Below are 15,059 nucleotides of genomic sequence, written 5' to 3' on the forward strand. Positions count from 1 at the left end.
GGATCGTTTTACAGTTAAGCAACAGCCATCTATGTCGAAAATGTCTTACCGTCGAGAAGTATGTGTTAGTACAACATATGAAATACCGAAATCGACCCGTTACTTGTGTAATAAAAGTGATTCGTAACTGAAGATGTCTATCCATAGCTGTAACCATTCATATAGAACCGTAATATTACAATCTATTCGGACAAATAAGCACTTTATTTCCCAAATAAGCACTTTATTTCCGACAGGCCCTGTGCTAACGTTTCTAAAATATACAGGGTGGTCCATTGATAGCGACCGGCTCAAATATCTCACGAAAGAAGCGTCAAACGAAAAAACTACAAAGAACGAAACTCGTCTAGCTTGAAGGAGGAAACCAGATGGCGATATGGTTGGCCCGCAAGATGGCACTGCCATAGGTCAAACGGATGTCAACTGCGTTTTTTTAAAATAGGAACCCCCATTTTTTATTACATGTTCGTGTAGTACGTAAAGAAATATGAATGTTTTAGTTGGACCACTTTTTCGGTTTGTGATAGACGGCGCTGTAATAGTCATAAACGTATAAGTAGGTGGTATACCTAACATTCCGCCAGTGCGGACGGTATTTGCTTCGTGATACATTACCCGTGTTAAAATGGACCATTTACCAATTGCCGAAAAGGTCTATATCGTGTTGATGTATGGCTATTGTGATAAAAATGCCCAACGGGCGTGTGCTATGTATGCTGCTCGGTATCCTGGACATCATCCAAGTGTCCGGACCGTTCGCCGGATAGTTACGTTATTTAAGGAAACAGGAAGTGTCCAGCCACATGTGAAACGTCAACCACGACCTGTAACAAATGATGATGCCCAAGTAGGTGTTTTCGCTGCTGTCGCGGCTAATCCGCACATCAGTAGAGACAAATTGTGCAAGAATCGGGAATCTCAAAAACGTCGCTGTTGAGAATGCTACATGAACATCGACTGTACCCGTATCATAATCCTATGCACCAGGAATTGCATGGCGACGACTTTGAACGCCGTGTACAATACTGCCACTGGACACAAGAGAAATTACGGGACGATAACATGTTTTTTGCACGCGTTCTGTTTAGCGACGAAGCGTCATTCACCAACAGCAGTAACGTAAACCGGCATAATATGCACTATTGGGCAACGGAAAATCCACGATGGCTGCGACACGTGGAACATCAGCGACCTTGGCGGGTTAATGTATGGTGTGGCTTTATGGGAGGAAGGATAATTGGCCCCCATTTTATGGATGTCAGTCTAAATGGTTCAATGTGTGCTGATTTCCTACGTAATGTTCTACCGATGTTACTACAAGATGTTTCACTGCATGACAGAATGCCGATGTACTTCCAACATGATGGATGTCCGGCACATAGCTTGCGTGCGGTTGAAGCGGTTTGAATAGCATATTTCATGACAGATGGATTGGTCGTCGAATCACCATACGATGGTCCACACGTTCACCGGATCTGACGTTCCCGTATTTATTTCTGGGTGGAAAGTTGAAGGATATTTACTATCGTGATCCACCGACAACGCCTGACAACATGCGTCAGCGCATTGTCAATGCATGTACGAGCATTACGGAAGGCGAACTACTTGCTGTCGAGAGGAATGTCGTTACACGTATTGCCAAATGCTTTAAGGTTGTCGGACATCATTTTGAGCATTTATTGCATTAATGTGGTATTTACAGGTAATCACGCTGTAACAGCATGCGTTGTCAGAAATGATAAGTTCACAAAGGTACATGTATCATATTGAAACAACCGAAATAAAACGTTCAAACGTACCTACGTTCTGCATTTTAATTTAAAAAACCTACCTGTTACCAACTGTTCGTCTAAAATTGTGAGCCATATGTTTGTGACTATTTCAGCGCCATCTATCACAAAGCGAAAAAAAGTGGTCCAACTAAAACATTCATATTTCTTTACGTACTACACGAATATGTAATAAAAAATGGGGGTTCCTATTAAAAAAAAAACGCAGTTGATATGCGTTTGACCTATGGCAGTGCCATCTAGGGGGCCAACCATAGCTCCATCTGGTTTCCCCCTTCAAGCTAGACAAGTTTCGTTCTTTGTAGTTTTTTCGTTTGACGCTTATTTCGTGAGATATTTGGCCCAGTAACGATCAATGAACCACCCTGTATACCGATAGGTATCGTACGAGACTGCCATAAAATATTTATCCTCACTTTGTTAGGGAATGTTTAGTTTGTCGTAAGTGTAGTTCCATGTTGTAATATGGTTCATTCCATCGTAACGGGAATACCATTAAACTGTTTGTGTGGCCAGCCAACCTTAGACCTGCCTTATGGTATGACGTTGCTAGAAAATGTTGTTGCTTATTACATCTGAATAATGCAAGGTCGTTAGCCAAATAGTCATGAAACAACACACTGTAAAGTTACAGTCCTAGGCAAAACCGACCCAGCTTTCCCTAGTCAATAAAAAGACTTTCAGTGACACAAGGCGAGCGACTGCAGTGGAAAATGATCTTGAGTTTGGCCAGTGTACGTAACAATAACACCGGCCCAGTGCTAACAACAAGTTTAGGTGTGCAACAGTTACATTTATCATCAATGATTCGCTTAACCACGGAAAAATTGTAGGGCAGTTTAAATGGTCTAGTAATTGAAACCATCTAACTGTAACAGACTTATATACTGTCCTTATTGGACACAACACATAAGTAGTTAACAGAGAGCAAAATTTTCTAACATTCTGGGCTGAAATCACACGTACTGACGGTAAGACTGTGGGGAGGCAACAACTTGTATGGAAGACTGCATGGAGAAAACGCAACAAGTTTTCCTCATCTGGGCAGAGTGTGCACCCAACGTCAATGAGATAAAATCTCAAATTATAATCAAATGGGAACTAAAGTTGCGTGCCAGAACAACTAGCGAGTTGCACAGGGTATGGACTGCGAAAGTTACATTTCCCAAAATCAAGCAAGCATGTACCCATCAGTTACAGATGGCGGTTGGGAGACCAATGGTACGGCGTCCAGAATGTAAACCTCACTAAACTTACATTTCTTCTTCCCCAACTCTCTGGTTTCAGAAAACTCTACATGAAGGGGACAACTTAATGCTGTTGTCAGTGTGCTAGACGAAGGTATATTTAATTAATTGAAAAACAAGAGAACGCAGCAGAAACTTCCCACTCTTGGTGTACCAAATGCACATTAACAAACATGAAGTTGGCACAGGCCTAGTGCTTTGTCTGCTCGATTTTTCGGCCTCTCCATGCCTTGCAGAGTGGCGGAGTGACTCAATGACTAAAATTTTGGAGCAAAAATGGCCTTGTATCTCAGGTTGACCAGGTGGCTCCGAGGGGTCTCTAACTTCGACGTTCATACAGAAGAGACGTAAATGTCATACTCAATTATTGTCCCAAGATGCCAGTGGTGGCATGGTGTCTCCTGCCCCCAGCTAGACCAGGTGCCGGCTCCACCTATGAGGGCATGAAGCCACCTGGGTGATAGCAGATGTACCGATAATAGTTTGAACGTCATCCGCCAACAGTATCTTAGTGGTATGGCTACACTTTAATAGGGAATGTTCACAGCTAAAAGGCTCAGTGTAGTGCAAACGTGTGAAGCAAGCAGGCAACTATGCCGTGGAGACGCACTCGAACTTTCTACAGTCAACTGAGTGAGTTTGAAAGGGGCCAATGGAGCGAGATGGTGCCGTGGCTAGCACACTGGACTCGCATCCGGGAGGGCGACGGTTCAGTCCCGCGTCTGGGCGTCCTGATTTCACGAGAGGCCTTTGGGTCTCGGGTGCGATAAGCTACAACTCTCGTTCATTTGTTCATCTTTGATGTTTCCGGGGGGGGGGGGGGGGGTCGATAACCAGGGCTCCGTAAACGCTGAATGTTGTTTGACCCATTCTTTTGCCATTCTTGCAACAGGAACATGATGTGTTGTTCCAACAGCATAATGCTCACCCACACACGCCCCATCAAACTCAACGTGCTCTGCAAGACGTGCTAGTACGATCCCTGGACTTGTTTCCAATCGAACACAAGCGATTCATGTGAGTCTTCAACGAACAACTCTTACAGAACTACGTGAACAGGTCGAGGAGGAGTCGCATACTGTATCCCAGGACAGAATTCCCCATCTGTACGATAGACTGCATGCCAGCGTCAGCGCCTGCATTAACACTCGTGGAGGCTACCCCACATATAAATATGGGTGTTTTCCACTGGTTGGTACCTGGTACTTCAGAACCGATAGTGCTATTGATCTGTAAGTGTTCAAAAATGGTTCAAATGGCTCTGAGCACTTTGGGACTTAACATCTCGTGTCATCAGCCCTCTAGAACTTAGAACTACTTAAACCTAACTAACCTAAGGACATTACACGCATCCATGCCCGAGGCAGGATTCGAACCTGCGACCATAGCGGCCGTGCGGTTCCAGAGTAAAGCGCCTACAACCGCCCGGCCACCGCGGCCGGCGACCTGTAAGTGTAATCGTTTCATGTCCTCCATATGCACTGTTACAACAATAAATCTTGAGTGAACTGGAAACCTCTAAAAGGTGTACTAACTTCTTTCCGGCAGTGTACTTACTGGGTGAGCAGCAGTTTTGATTGTCACGGCGCGTATCTGATGATGAAGCAATCAGAGCTTAGAAAATCGATCGCAATAAATGAACGTCATCATATACAGTTGATTGAAATTAATTTCAAAATAAAGATATAGTGCGAACAAACTTTAAAGATAAGTCAAAATTTTTCTAAGTTTTATCTCGCTTATGTGATTAATATCAAATATTTAACACATTGACTCATTTCTAAGGTAATAAGACATCTTAAGCTGTTTTATACATGGGAGTTTGATTCTTAGGGGGGAGGGGAGGTGCGAACTGGTTTTTGCCTGTCACTTAACATGTCTTCCCCATCTGGCAATCCTTGTTGACGTGGAAAATTCTGATTATCGCCGTTGTTAGAAGTAAAAGTTAAGTTGTGGGTGTCTCTATTAATAGTTGGGTACGTCAGTTCAAAGATCAGAGGACAGCAAGGACATACCACATCCAACAGAAACATGAGCTGTAAAGAACTGTGCTATTCAAAATAAACGTTCTGTATGATGAGCGATTTACACTTTTACCCTTGACCAATAGTAGTTATACTCCACATTTAACTATCAGCACATCTTCTCTTCCTTTCTTGACGACTTGCAGGAAGTGTTGCATTTGACGGGAAGGACATGATTAGTTTGCGGCACATATATAACTTCTCGCAGATGAACGGCTCTCGCGTATAAGCTGCAAAATAACGTTTGTAAGCAGTTGACTCTAAGCAGCTCGGAATGTTGCCCCTGTCAGCTTTAATGAGCAAATAAATTCTCGAAACGGATCACTGCCAGCGCGTCGGAACAGGAATTTGCACAGGATCTTTGAACGTACGAGAGGACGACTCTGTGTGTTGGAACATTACCCGAAGTTAATTAGGAACTTTCTGAAAAAAAAGTCGACAAGCGCAAACGAGATTTGCATTTTCTGCTTTCGTATTTACACGCGTAACGAATAGTGGAAGACGAACTACAATTTAGCAGAAGATTATTGTTCTGCGTGTTCTCGTTGAGACTTCCGGCACCAGTGAACTAATATGCGGGTTGTTTTGCAGAACGTAGCTGCAGTTTCTCTCTCGGCAGTTATTGCACGCGAGATGTAAATAGAAACAATTTGTGTTCGTGGAGGGCGTTTGCGGGAGATTTAAAAGCTCGAAACGAGCTCGCGTTTCAGTGGAAGACGCTGCTGACTAAGTTCATTAATCAACCCCGTAGTAGTCATCCGTAATGGCTGTTTTTTCAGCTCTACGTGCGAAATAGTCGCAAAGTATGGAGACCACCAGCGAGGAATACGATCGACGGATTACTCTTCGCCAGTCGAGTTATCGACATTATTAATCGATATAATTACATAATATATTACTGTTGTGACATGTACAGCAGCTTAATACGCTACGTCTTGAGACGGTAATATTGCAGTACAGACGACGACGACGACGAAGACGGCGGGAGCGAAAACAAGCTGCGGAGAAGGTTGGATTAAGAGGAGTAGCAATACTACGTTTACAGTCTAACGTCCCGTCGTTATCTAGGTCATCAGAGACAGAATACTTACTTAGTTATACAATTATGGATGAAAGAGGTTCCCATGGCTGTACTGGATAAAACATATATTCTCTTTACGAATCCCATTCAAGACTGTGATCTAATATTTCCTTTAAAAATATGTCACAGTTGCCCTACAGCAAAATAAAATACTCTTGCTGGTCTTAAAAGATTTTCTTCAAACATTTGTCATAGTTGCCCTAAAGCAAAATAAAATACTCTTGCTGGTCTTAAAAGATTTCCTTTAAACATTTGTCATAGTTCCCTAAAGCAAAATAAAATGCTCTTGCTGGTCTTTAAACAACTCTTGAGGTAAACGGAGGAAATGTTTGAATAAAATTATTTTGGCCATTATACCACATTATTTTGAAACTAAAATGTTATGGCGCAGTGCTTAGCACACTGGACTCGCATTCGGGAAGACGACGGTTCAAACCCCCTTCCGGCCATTCTGATTTCAGTTTTCCATGATTTCCCTAAATCGCTTCAGTCAAATTCCAGGATGGTTCCTTTGAAAGGGCACAGCCGACTTCCTTACCCATCCTTCCCTAATCCGATGGGACCGATGAGCTCGCTATTTGGCCCGCTCCCCCCATATGAACCAACCGACCAAAATCGAAATTCCTACCATCTTTGCAGCGGTCCTCTTCAAGACGACTTCTAGTTGCTGCATTTGTCCTCAGTAATACTACTTTCTGTCAGCGTAGCTCAATTTCACCACGTTTCTATTAATTCACTTTCTTGTCTTTCTGTCTGCTGAGTGAAAATTGTGCATTGATTTTAAACTAACTTTCCGATGAACTAGAGACTGAAAATTTTAAACATAGCTCAGAACTATGTGACAAAGCAGTATTACTCTGCTCTTTCGTGAGTCTGTTCGCTATGCGTGGTAATGGGAATGGAAAAGTTTGGTAACGCCTAATATCTAGGCTGCTTTGTACAACTGGAGTGTTTTTGTATATACTACTAGGTTGTGGGTGGAGAAGATGTCCTGATACTTAAATGTGGAGTATAACTACTATTGGTCAAGGGTAAAAGTGTATTTCATGAGGTGTTTGTGCAAATGAACATGGGTATTCAGTGAGAGGGGGGAGGGGATGGGTTGGACAGATGGACAGGGAGAGGGGGGAGAACAGATTCTGGGGGGGGGGTATAGATAGAGGGGGGGAGGAAGAGATGAGTGAAATATACGTGACATTTGCGAACAAGGGCGAAGCTGTGGTATATATATATATATATAGTACTGAAATAAAAATCTTATAAAAATCATGTAAAATCAATTTTTGTTTACTTCATTGTATGTTTTTTAGGAAAATGGCAATTACACAGATTGATATATTATTAGTAGGTGTGTGTAGTACTTTTCTATTTCAGATATTATCAGGTGAAAAGGCACTGCAATAAATATGAAATTTAACAGACGTCTCTCTTATAATCTCATAAGTATGTTTAAAATAAATTGAACATTTTCATGCACATGAGACTAAAAAACATAAAAAAATATTGAAATAAAATAAACTTTTAATATAACGTGTTTTTAAATTGCACTGAAGAGTATTTAATAATTTCTGCTAGCAACAAACAACTTCCTTACCGTACAGACAGATAGACCTGAAAATCTGTAACTGCAAATTTTTAATGGCTATGAAGTTAGTTGCAAGATTTAAAACTAAAAATGTAAGGGTCGTGCAGTACATAACTGATGAATGAATTCTTCATCTCCATACTATTACTGATAGGATGCGCCTCAAATGTTTCGTTTTAAATCTTAGAAGTGTTTTCATAGCTATTAAAGCAAGCAATCACAAATTTTCAGAACTGTTTGTGTAGGGTTAGAAATTTTTATTGGGCCAGGAGAAATTATGTTATACTTTTTTGTCCGATTTAGGGACGTGGTATATTTAAAACTTGTGTTCATTTAAATAATTATTCTTAAGTTTTTCTTTGTAACGTAGAATGTTGTCCAGTTTACTTGTTAGCAATCGTCATTATTCTTGTGTGGGCAAGATTCGGGTTCTAACACTGGAGTCCTGCTTATCACCTTAAGCCAATAGGACACACAATCACAGCCGGCCAGTGTGGCCGAGCGGTTCTAGGCGCTACAGTCTGGAACCGTGCGACCGCTACGGTCGCAGGTTCGAATCCTGCCTCGGGCATGGATGTGTGTGATATCCTTAGGTTAGTTAGGTTTAAGTAGTTCTAAGTTCTAGGGAACTGATGACCTCAGAAGTTAAGTCCCATAGTGCTCAGAGCAATTTGAACCATTTTGACACGCAATCACGTCTCCAACCTCTGTTCCCGCGTGTTATTTACGAACACTGTAGTCATACCTCCCCTAAGCGGTATGTGCGAATTACGTCACTGGGGAAACGAAGTGGATTGTTGTTGAGGTCTGGCTGTACCACCGCCCGAGGAATGTTTGGTGTGCGCTTAAGAAAGCGTGAGGAAGTGGCCGTGAGGGGGGGGGGGGGCAGTGTGGATACGCAGTAGCAAGGGACGGTGTACCATACGACCGCAGTTTGCCTCGTCTGCCTGTTGTGTGCGCTACGGGGAACGCGTTGAATATTTAGCTTTTGTTTGCATATTTAGGTATTGTAACTGTTGGTTGATCGGTTGGTTGGTTGATTCGGGGGAGGGGACCAAACAGCGAGGTCATCGGTACCTTCGGATGAGGAAAGGGTGGGAAAAGAAGTCGGCCGTGCTCTTTCAGAGGAACCATCCCGGCATTTGTCTGAAGTGGTTTTAGGGAAATCACGGATAACCTAAATCAGGATAGCCGGACGCGGGTTTGAACCGTCGTCCTCACGAATGCGAGTCCAGTGTGCTAAGTGTTACGCCACCCCCATCGGTCGACGGTACTTAGCCACCTCAGTGTTCACTGTCATAAAGCAACCGTGTCAGTTATCACTTTACTGAGCGACAGCGATAGTTCTCCGGACATATTAATATACACTACTGGCCATTAAAATTGCTACACCACGAATATGACGTGCTACAGACGCGAGATTTAACCAACAGGAAGAAGATGCTGTGGTATGCAAATGATTAGCTTTTCAGAGCATTCACACAAGGTTGGCGCCGGTAGCGACACCTACAACGTGCTGACATGAGGAAAGTTTCCAACCGATTTCTCATACACAAACAGCAGTAGACCGGCGTTGCCTGGTGAAACGTTGTTTTATGCCTCGTGTAAGGAGGAGAAATGCGTACCATCACGTTTCCGACTTTGATAAAGGTCGGATTGTAGCCTATCGCGATTGCGGTTTATCGTATTGCGACATTGCTGTTCGCGATGGGTGAGATCCAATGACTTTTAGCAGAATATGAAGTCGATGGGTTCAGGAGGGTAATACGGAACGCCGTGCTGGATACCAACGGCCTCGTATCACTATCAGTCGAGATGACAGGCATCTTATCCGCATGGCTGTAACGATCGTGCAGCCACGTCTCGATCCCTGAGTCAACAGACGGGGACGTTTGCAAGACAACAACCCTCTGCACGAACAGTTAAACGACGTTTGCAGCGGCATGGACTATCAGCTAGGAGACCATGGCTGCGGTTACCCTTGACGCTACATCACAGACAGGAGCGCCAGTGTTGGTGTACTCAACGACGAACCTGGGTGCACGAATGGCAAAACGTCATTTTTTCGGATGAATCCAGGTTCTGTTTACAGCATCATGGCCTATCACCCGGCGTTATGGTATGGGGTGCCATTGGTTACACGTCTCGGTCACTTCTCGTTCGCATTAACGGCACTTTGAACAGTGGACGTTACATTTCAGATGTGTTACGACCCGAGTCTCTACCCTTGAGTCGATCCCTGCGAAACCCTACGTTTCCTGTACGGGCCTTTCTGTGTACAGAAAATATTCGACTGTTGCCCTGGCGAGCACGTTCTCCAGATCTCTCACCAACTGAAAACGTCTTGTCAATGGTGGCCGAGCAATTTGCTCATCACAATACGCCAGTCACTACTCTTGATGAACTGTGGTATTGTGTTGAAGCTACATGGGCAGCTGTACCTGTACCCCGCCATCCAAGCTCTGTTTGACTCAATGCCCAGGCGTATCAAGGCCGTTATTACGGCCAGAGGTGGTATACTGGGTACTGATTTCTCAGGATCTATGCACCCAAATTGCGTGAAAATGTAATCACATGCCAGTTGTAGTATAATATATTTGTCCAATGAATACCCGTTTATGGTCTGCATTTCTTCCTGGTGTATCTACGGAGAGTTGGAAGCAGAAATAGTGGGCCAATGTGGCACTTATACCGGCATTGGGCACCAGGATAGACAACGGTGGAGAGTGTGGTGTGGGACTGAGATAAAGACCACATTGGCGACACTGCGAAGTATTTTCTGTCTTCCTCGGTATGGAATGCGTCACGCACCCGCCTTCTTACAGGTAAAACGCTCTAATCCTCACGGAAATAATTCAAAAAAATCAGTGAAGTCAGTGAAGGAACGGAGTCATTGCAATATTATTTATCTTTTGTGGCGATTTAGGAATCTACTGTACAAGCAACTAGGTTTTAATGAAAATAGTTCTTCATTTTTACGATATTATATCCTTTGCAGTTAAAATTATACTATAGAAAATTATAGTTAAAGTAGCGGCACATGTTCCCCAGTTAAATTTTGTTTCGTTACTTGAAGAAAATATCAGTTTCGTATTGTTCAAGTGCGAATGACGAGATAGTTTACTAATGTAGGTGCCAATTGACTGAAACAAGGTCAAAAATTTCAGCAGACACGTCAGTTTAAACAAGAGTGCAGTAACTAAAAGTGAGGTTTTACCTACGAAACACGTCGGACAATGCCATTCGTCTTATTGTGTCACGTGACAAAATAAACTTCTGTTATGAAGTTCTGTCTCACGTGTTAACTGATTTAGGAAACTTAAACCGGGATAGCGAAATGGCACTACAAACTGTGTGTGCTTTTGACTATAATGTCGTGAACACAGTGCCATTTCGTTTACTGCTTACGTATTTCCCCGTAGTTTAGTTGAGATACGCCAAGAAAAATATTTTATTGGCGATAAAAAATTACATTGTTGCTTTCTACTATGCATATCGAATCATAGAATGGTTAATCCGTAACAAGAAGACTGAAAAATATTGGTATTCGACAGTTTTTAAACATCACCGGCAAACAACGAAATGAGGATTGGTCAGCCAGAATTCTTGATTTATTCGTTACTAGCAGAGAGACCCGTCGTTGCCCAGGTATTTATTTTTAGCTGTGCGTCGACGCTGTACCACGCAGCGTCTGGTCTTGTGCTTAATGTTTATGACGTCATCTCTCCTGAATTATGTGTCGTACAACGATACAATTTTGTAGGTACATTCAGCGGCAAATGTGGATACCGCTTGCAAAACGTGTTGCGAATGGAGTCAGTAGCAAAGAAGTAATAAATTCAAACGTCATGAGCGATGCGACAGCTTTTCATTCATCTCACTGTTTATGTCGCTATATTTCCTAAACTATATGTCATAGAATGGTGTCTTGTTGCAGTAACATTCAATGCTGTGTGTGCATACTGTCTGCAAAAAGCGTCGCGAATACAGTTAGTAGTAAAGAAGTAATAGATTATAACGTCATGCATGAAGAGCGGAAAAGTAGTAAGCGATTTTTTTTTTATTTCAGCATGTTCTCGGGATTTTCTACGAGAAAAAATTTCGTTAAGGTTTGAAATTATGTGTAAAGTCTGTTGCCAGTTGCTAAGTGCGCTCATTCACAAATACTGGTTGAATAAAGTCTGGGAATTCAGGCATCGCGGACTAAGCTACTTTTTCACCCCTATCAAAGTGATAGATAGAGGGCTATTATTCCCAGAGATATTGATGCCTGACAGTAAGGAATACGTGCACCAATTTCGGTTGAAATCTGTCCACTTGTTTAATAAGAGATATTGAACATGCACACACACACACACACACACACACACACACACACACACACACACACACAAGGCCGCGAAGAATGTTCAGTCTTGCTTGATAAATATCGTTGAATAACGGCTCTACCGTTCAAATATACCAGTGACAGAAACCGTGACATTTAAGTGGTAACATCATTATACCGAATTCTTACTACTGGTGAAAGAAGAACAGGTAGTCCAGTGTTTCGTAGTTGGCAACTGCTCAAAAGGTCGTGAGACAATTAAGACGAAACGATCCAGCAGAGGAGATGGCAATGCATAACAGAAATATGTAATAAGAAAGGATAAAGAGAAGATAAAAATTATTCCACTCCATCTTGGCGTGGTGGTACAGCAAACTTATTATTGCTACTATTTAAAAAGCAGTCAGTGGTTGCACAAAGTTCTTTATCAACTGTTGAGTTGATCAAGAACTTTGTGCAGTCTACGATTTTTTTTAAATAGAAGATGCATAAAATACTTTGTCATATTACTTGCTTAAACACGGGATGGCTGATATCTGCATTGTTACTGCGTCGCTGATGATATCGATCCGTTCTTAAATCTTTTAGCCTTGCATTATCTCTGAACCAGCGCAATATCTCTTGCTGAACAGAAAACGAAAACGTTGTTATTAAAAGGTGTTAAAAGTCTTATTCATGCATTTTAGTTATTTAAAGCCGGCCGTGGTGGCCGAGCGGTTCCAGGCACTTCAGTCTGGTGCCGCGCGACGGCTACGGTCGCAGGTTCGAATCCTGCCTCGGGCATGGATGTGTGTGATGTCCTTAGGTTAGTTAGGTTTAAGTAGTTCCAAGTTCTAGGGGACTGATGACCTCAGTTGTTAAGCCTCATAGTGCTCAGAGCCATATGAACCTTTTTTTTTTTTTTAGTTATTTAAATCTCTCTCTTTCTGTTTCAGGGGCCTTCTAGCAGACCGACTGATAAATCCACCTGGATCACAACAAAGTAAGTTTGCACCTCCTCCTCAACCGTTCTTGCAGTACGAGGCTTACAGCTATTCGTAGAGATTTTGTTCGTTATGAAATAGTATGGGCACAATTGTGTAGTAATGGATTTCAATTCTAGCTTCGCAACAAGATATATGCAAGCCCCGAAGTAATCTTTCGACTACGCGCAATTGGTTCAAAGGCGCTTAGCTATTACTCCTTGAACCAATCTCCTTCCCTTCGCAATATAGCAGACCGCAAATCATGCAGAAAGCATACCGCCTGTGAAATTCGTTTGGTGTTTTCTAGGACTTGAAGTTTCTTAATTTTGTGGCCTCTGCGTAATGCCTTTCAAAGTATCGAGGACAAAAAAAAGTCACATCTCTCAGACAGCTTTGTTTTTCGTTGTCGAGTAAACGTTTGAAACAATCAGTTCTTCATGTTACACAGAATTTGAAGATAGCACCTGCGCTCATAAGATCAGCATCTCAATTAAAGTGCTCCTGTATTTTATCAAAGGATAAAGAAACTATTCGGTACTGAGAATTTCAAACAACAGCAGTCCAGTACAGCTAGATTGAAAATAGATAGGGTTGCAAAAGTAACGACTCGCTTTTGTACCTTCGTATTCGCTGTTGTTGAGACACATATCTGTTACGGTGTATTCGTTACACGTTACATCCTTTACTGCAACTGGTGTCATTAAATGTCATTACGTATGTCTTTTTTTTTTAAATTCATTGTGGACTCTCCTCTGACTATGATTATTGAAATAAATCACACTTTTGTGTATTTCCTGGCTGTTCTCCGAAAAAAACTTCTTTTTTATTATACTATACAGTGAGAAAATGTAGACATACAGTTCCTGCACAAGTCACTATGCTATCTATTGTTCGTGCACGGCGTTTTACATTCACAAGACTAACGAATCTTGTGGCTCACAAAAACTACAGACTTCACCTGATCTCTACACGAACTGCCTGCTGGAAAGATATCTTTGCGAGTGACGATTTACCATTCTGTGTCACCACTGACTTATCCCGATGGGAACAATTGGAGGAATAGCAAGACTACTGATTCTTCCTCAGTCGGCTCTAATTGCGTGCGGGGAAGAAAACATACGAGTAACGAAACAATTCAGGCTGTAACGAAACGGTACTTCGAATCTCGTGTGGTACTCGTAACTCAGTAGCGACTATATACGAGGGTCGTCCAGAAAATAACGCCCTGTATTATCCGCCCTACTGGAGACTCAACAGAGCCTGCACGATGGATTCCGCACTGTCTTCCGGTGGAACACAAATCTCACAGAAAAAAAACCATTTGTTCTGAGTTGTTGGAAGTTTGAATTCCGCTTGCTTGGGTCAATAGAGGACGGCATTCATGGAAGATATATTGAGGAAAACAAGGAGGTGATTCGAACACTAAAGAAACGGCTTCGTGACCAGAACAAAGTATTGCAACGACAGGGCATAGAGGCACCTTGTGTTTCGCTGGAGGAATCTCACAAAAGTGGTCGGAGTTTACATGGAAAACTTGGGTGTGAAGCTGAAACATCATTCTTTCATGTGTGTAATTTTCATTGTATGCAATAAATAACTTTTGAAGAAAAAATGTAGGGTCTTGCTTTCTGGGCGATCTTTGCACAGTATCCAACGGCTCTAAGAATGGAAACAACGCTACTAAGAAACCGGACTGTTAGGCAAGAAATCGTATATGTGGATTATGATCACATATGTAAGAATTATGTAATTTCTCTCTCACTCTCTTCTCAGCGATCACAGGCCCTGTAGACCACGCGGTGCATCAATGATCTGCTTCCACCGCCTTCTATCTCTCGCAGCCTCTCTCCACCCTGCGGAAATTCCTAATGCTGCGATATCCTTCTCTATGTCAATGGTCTTGTTGCCTGGAGAGTTCCTTCAAATGCTTTCTTGGGATTCTGTTGTTTTCCATTCTGGCCACATGTCCAGCCCATTGCAGTCTCCTACTTTTTAATTTCTGGATGATAGTGGGTTGCTTCATTAACTGATACATTTCAT

General features: G+C 42.4%; 1 protein-coding gene across 2 annotated transcripts in view; it reads left to right on the plus strand.

Annotated features, from left to right (window-relative positions):
• LOC126412649 (ras association domain-containing protein 10-like) overlaps nucleotides 1-15,059 on the plus strand; it is a 1,122,590-nt gene that overhangs the window by 582,889 nt on the left and 524,642 nt on the right. For both annotated transcript variants that reach the window (XM_050082344.1, XM_050082343.1), the window contains exon 3: nucleotides 12,990-13,036. The gene's annotated coding sequence lies outside the window, so the exon portion shown is untranslated. The remainder of the gene's footprint in view (nucleotides 1-12,989; nucleotides 13,037-15,059) is intronic.

The sequence above is a fragment of the Schistocerca serialis genome, chromosome 7 (genome assembly GCF_023864345.2).
Source record: "Schistocerca serialis cubense isolate TAMUIC-IGC-003099 chromosome 7, iqSchSeri2.2, whole genome shotgun sequence".
Lineage (NCBI taxonomy): Eukaryota > Metazoa > Arthropoda > Insecta > Orthoptera > Acrididae > Schistocerca > Schistocerca serialis.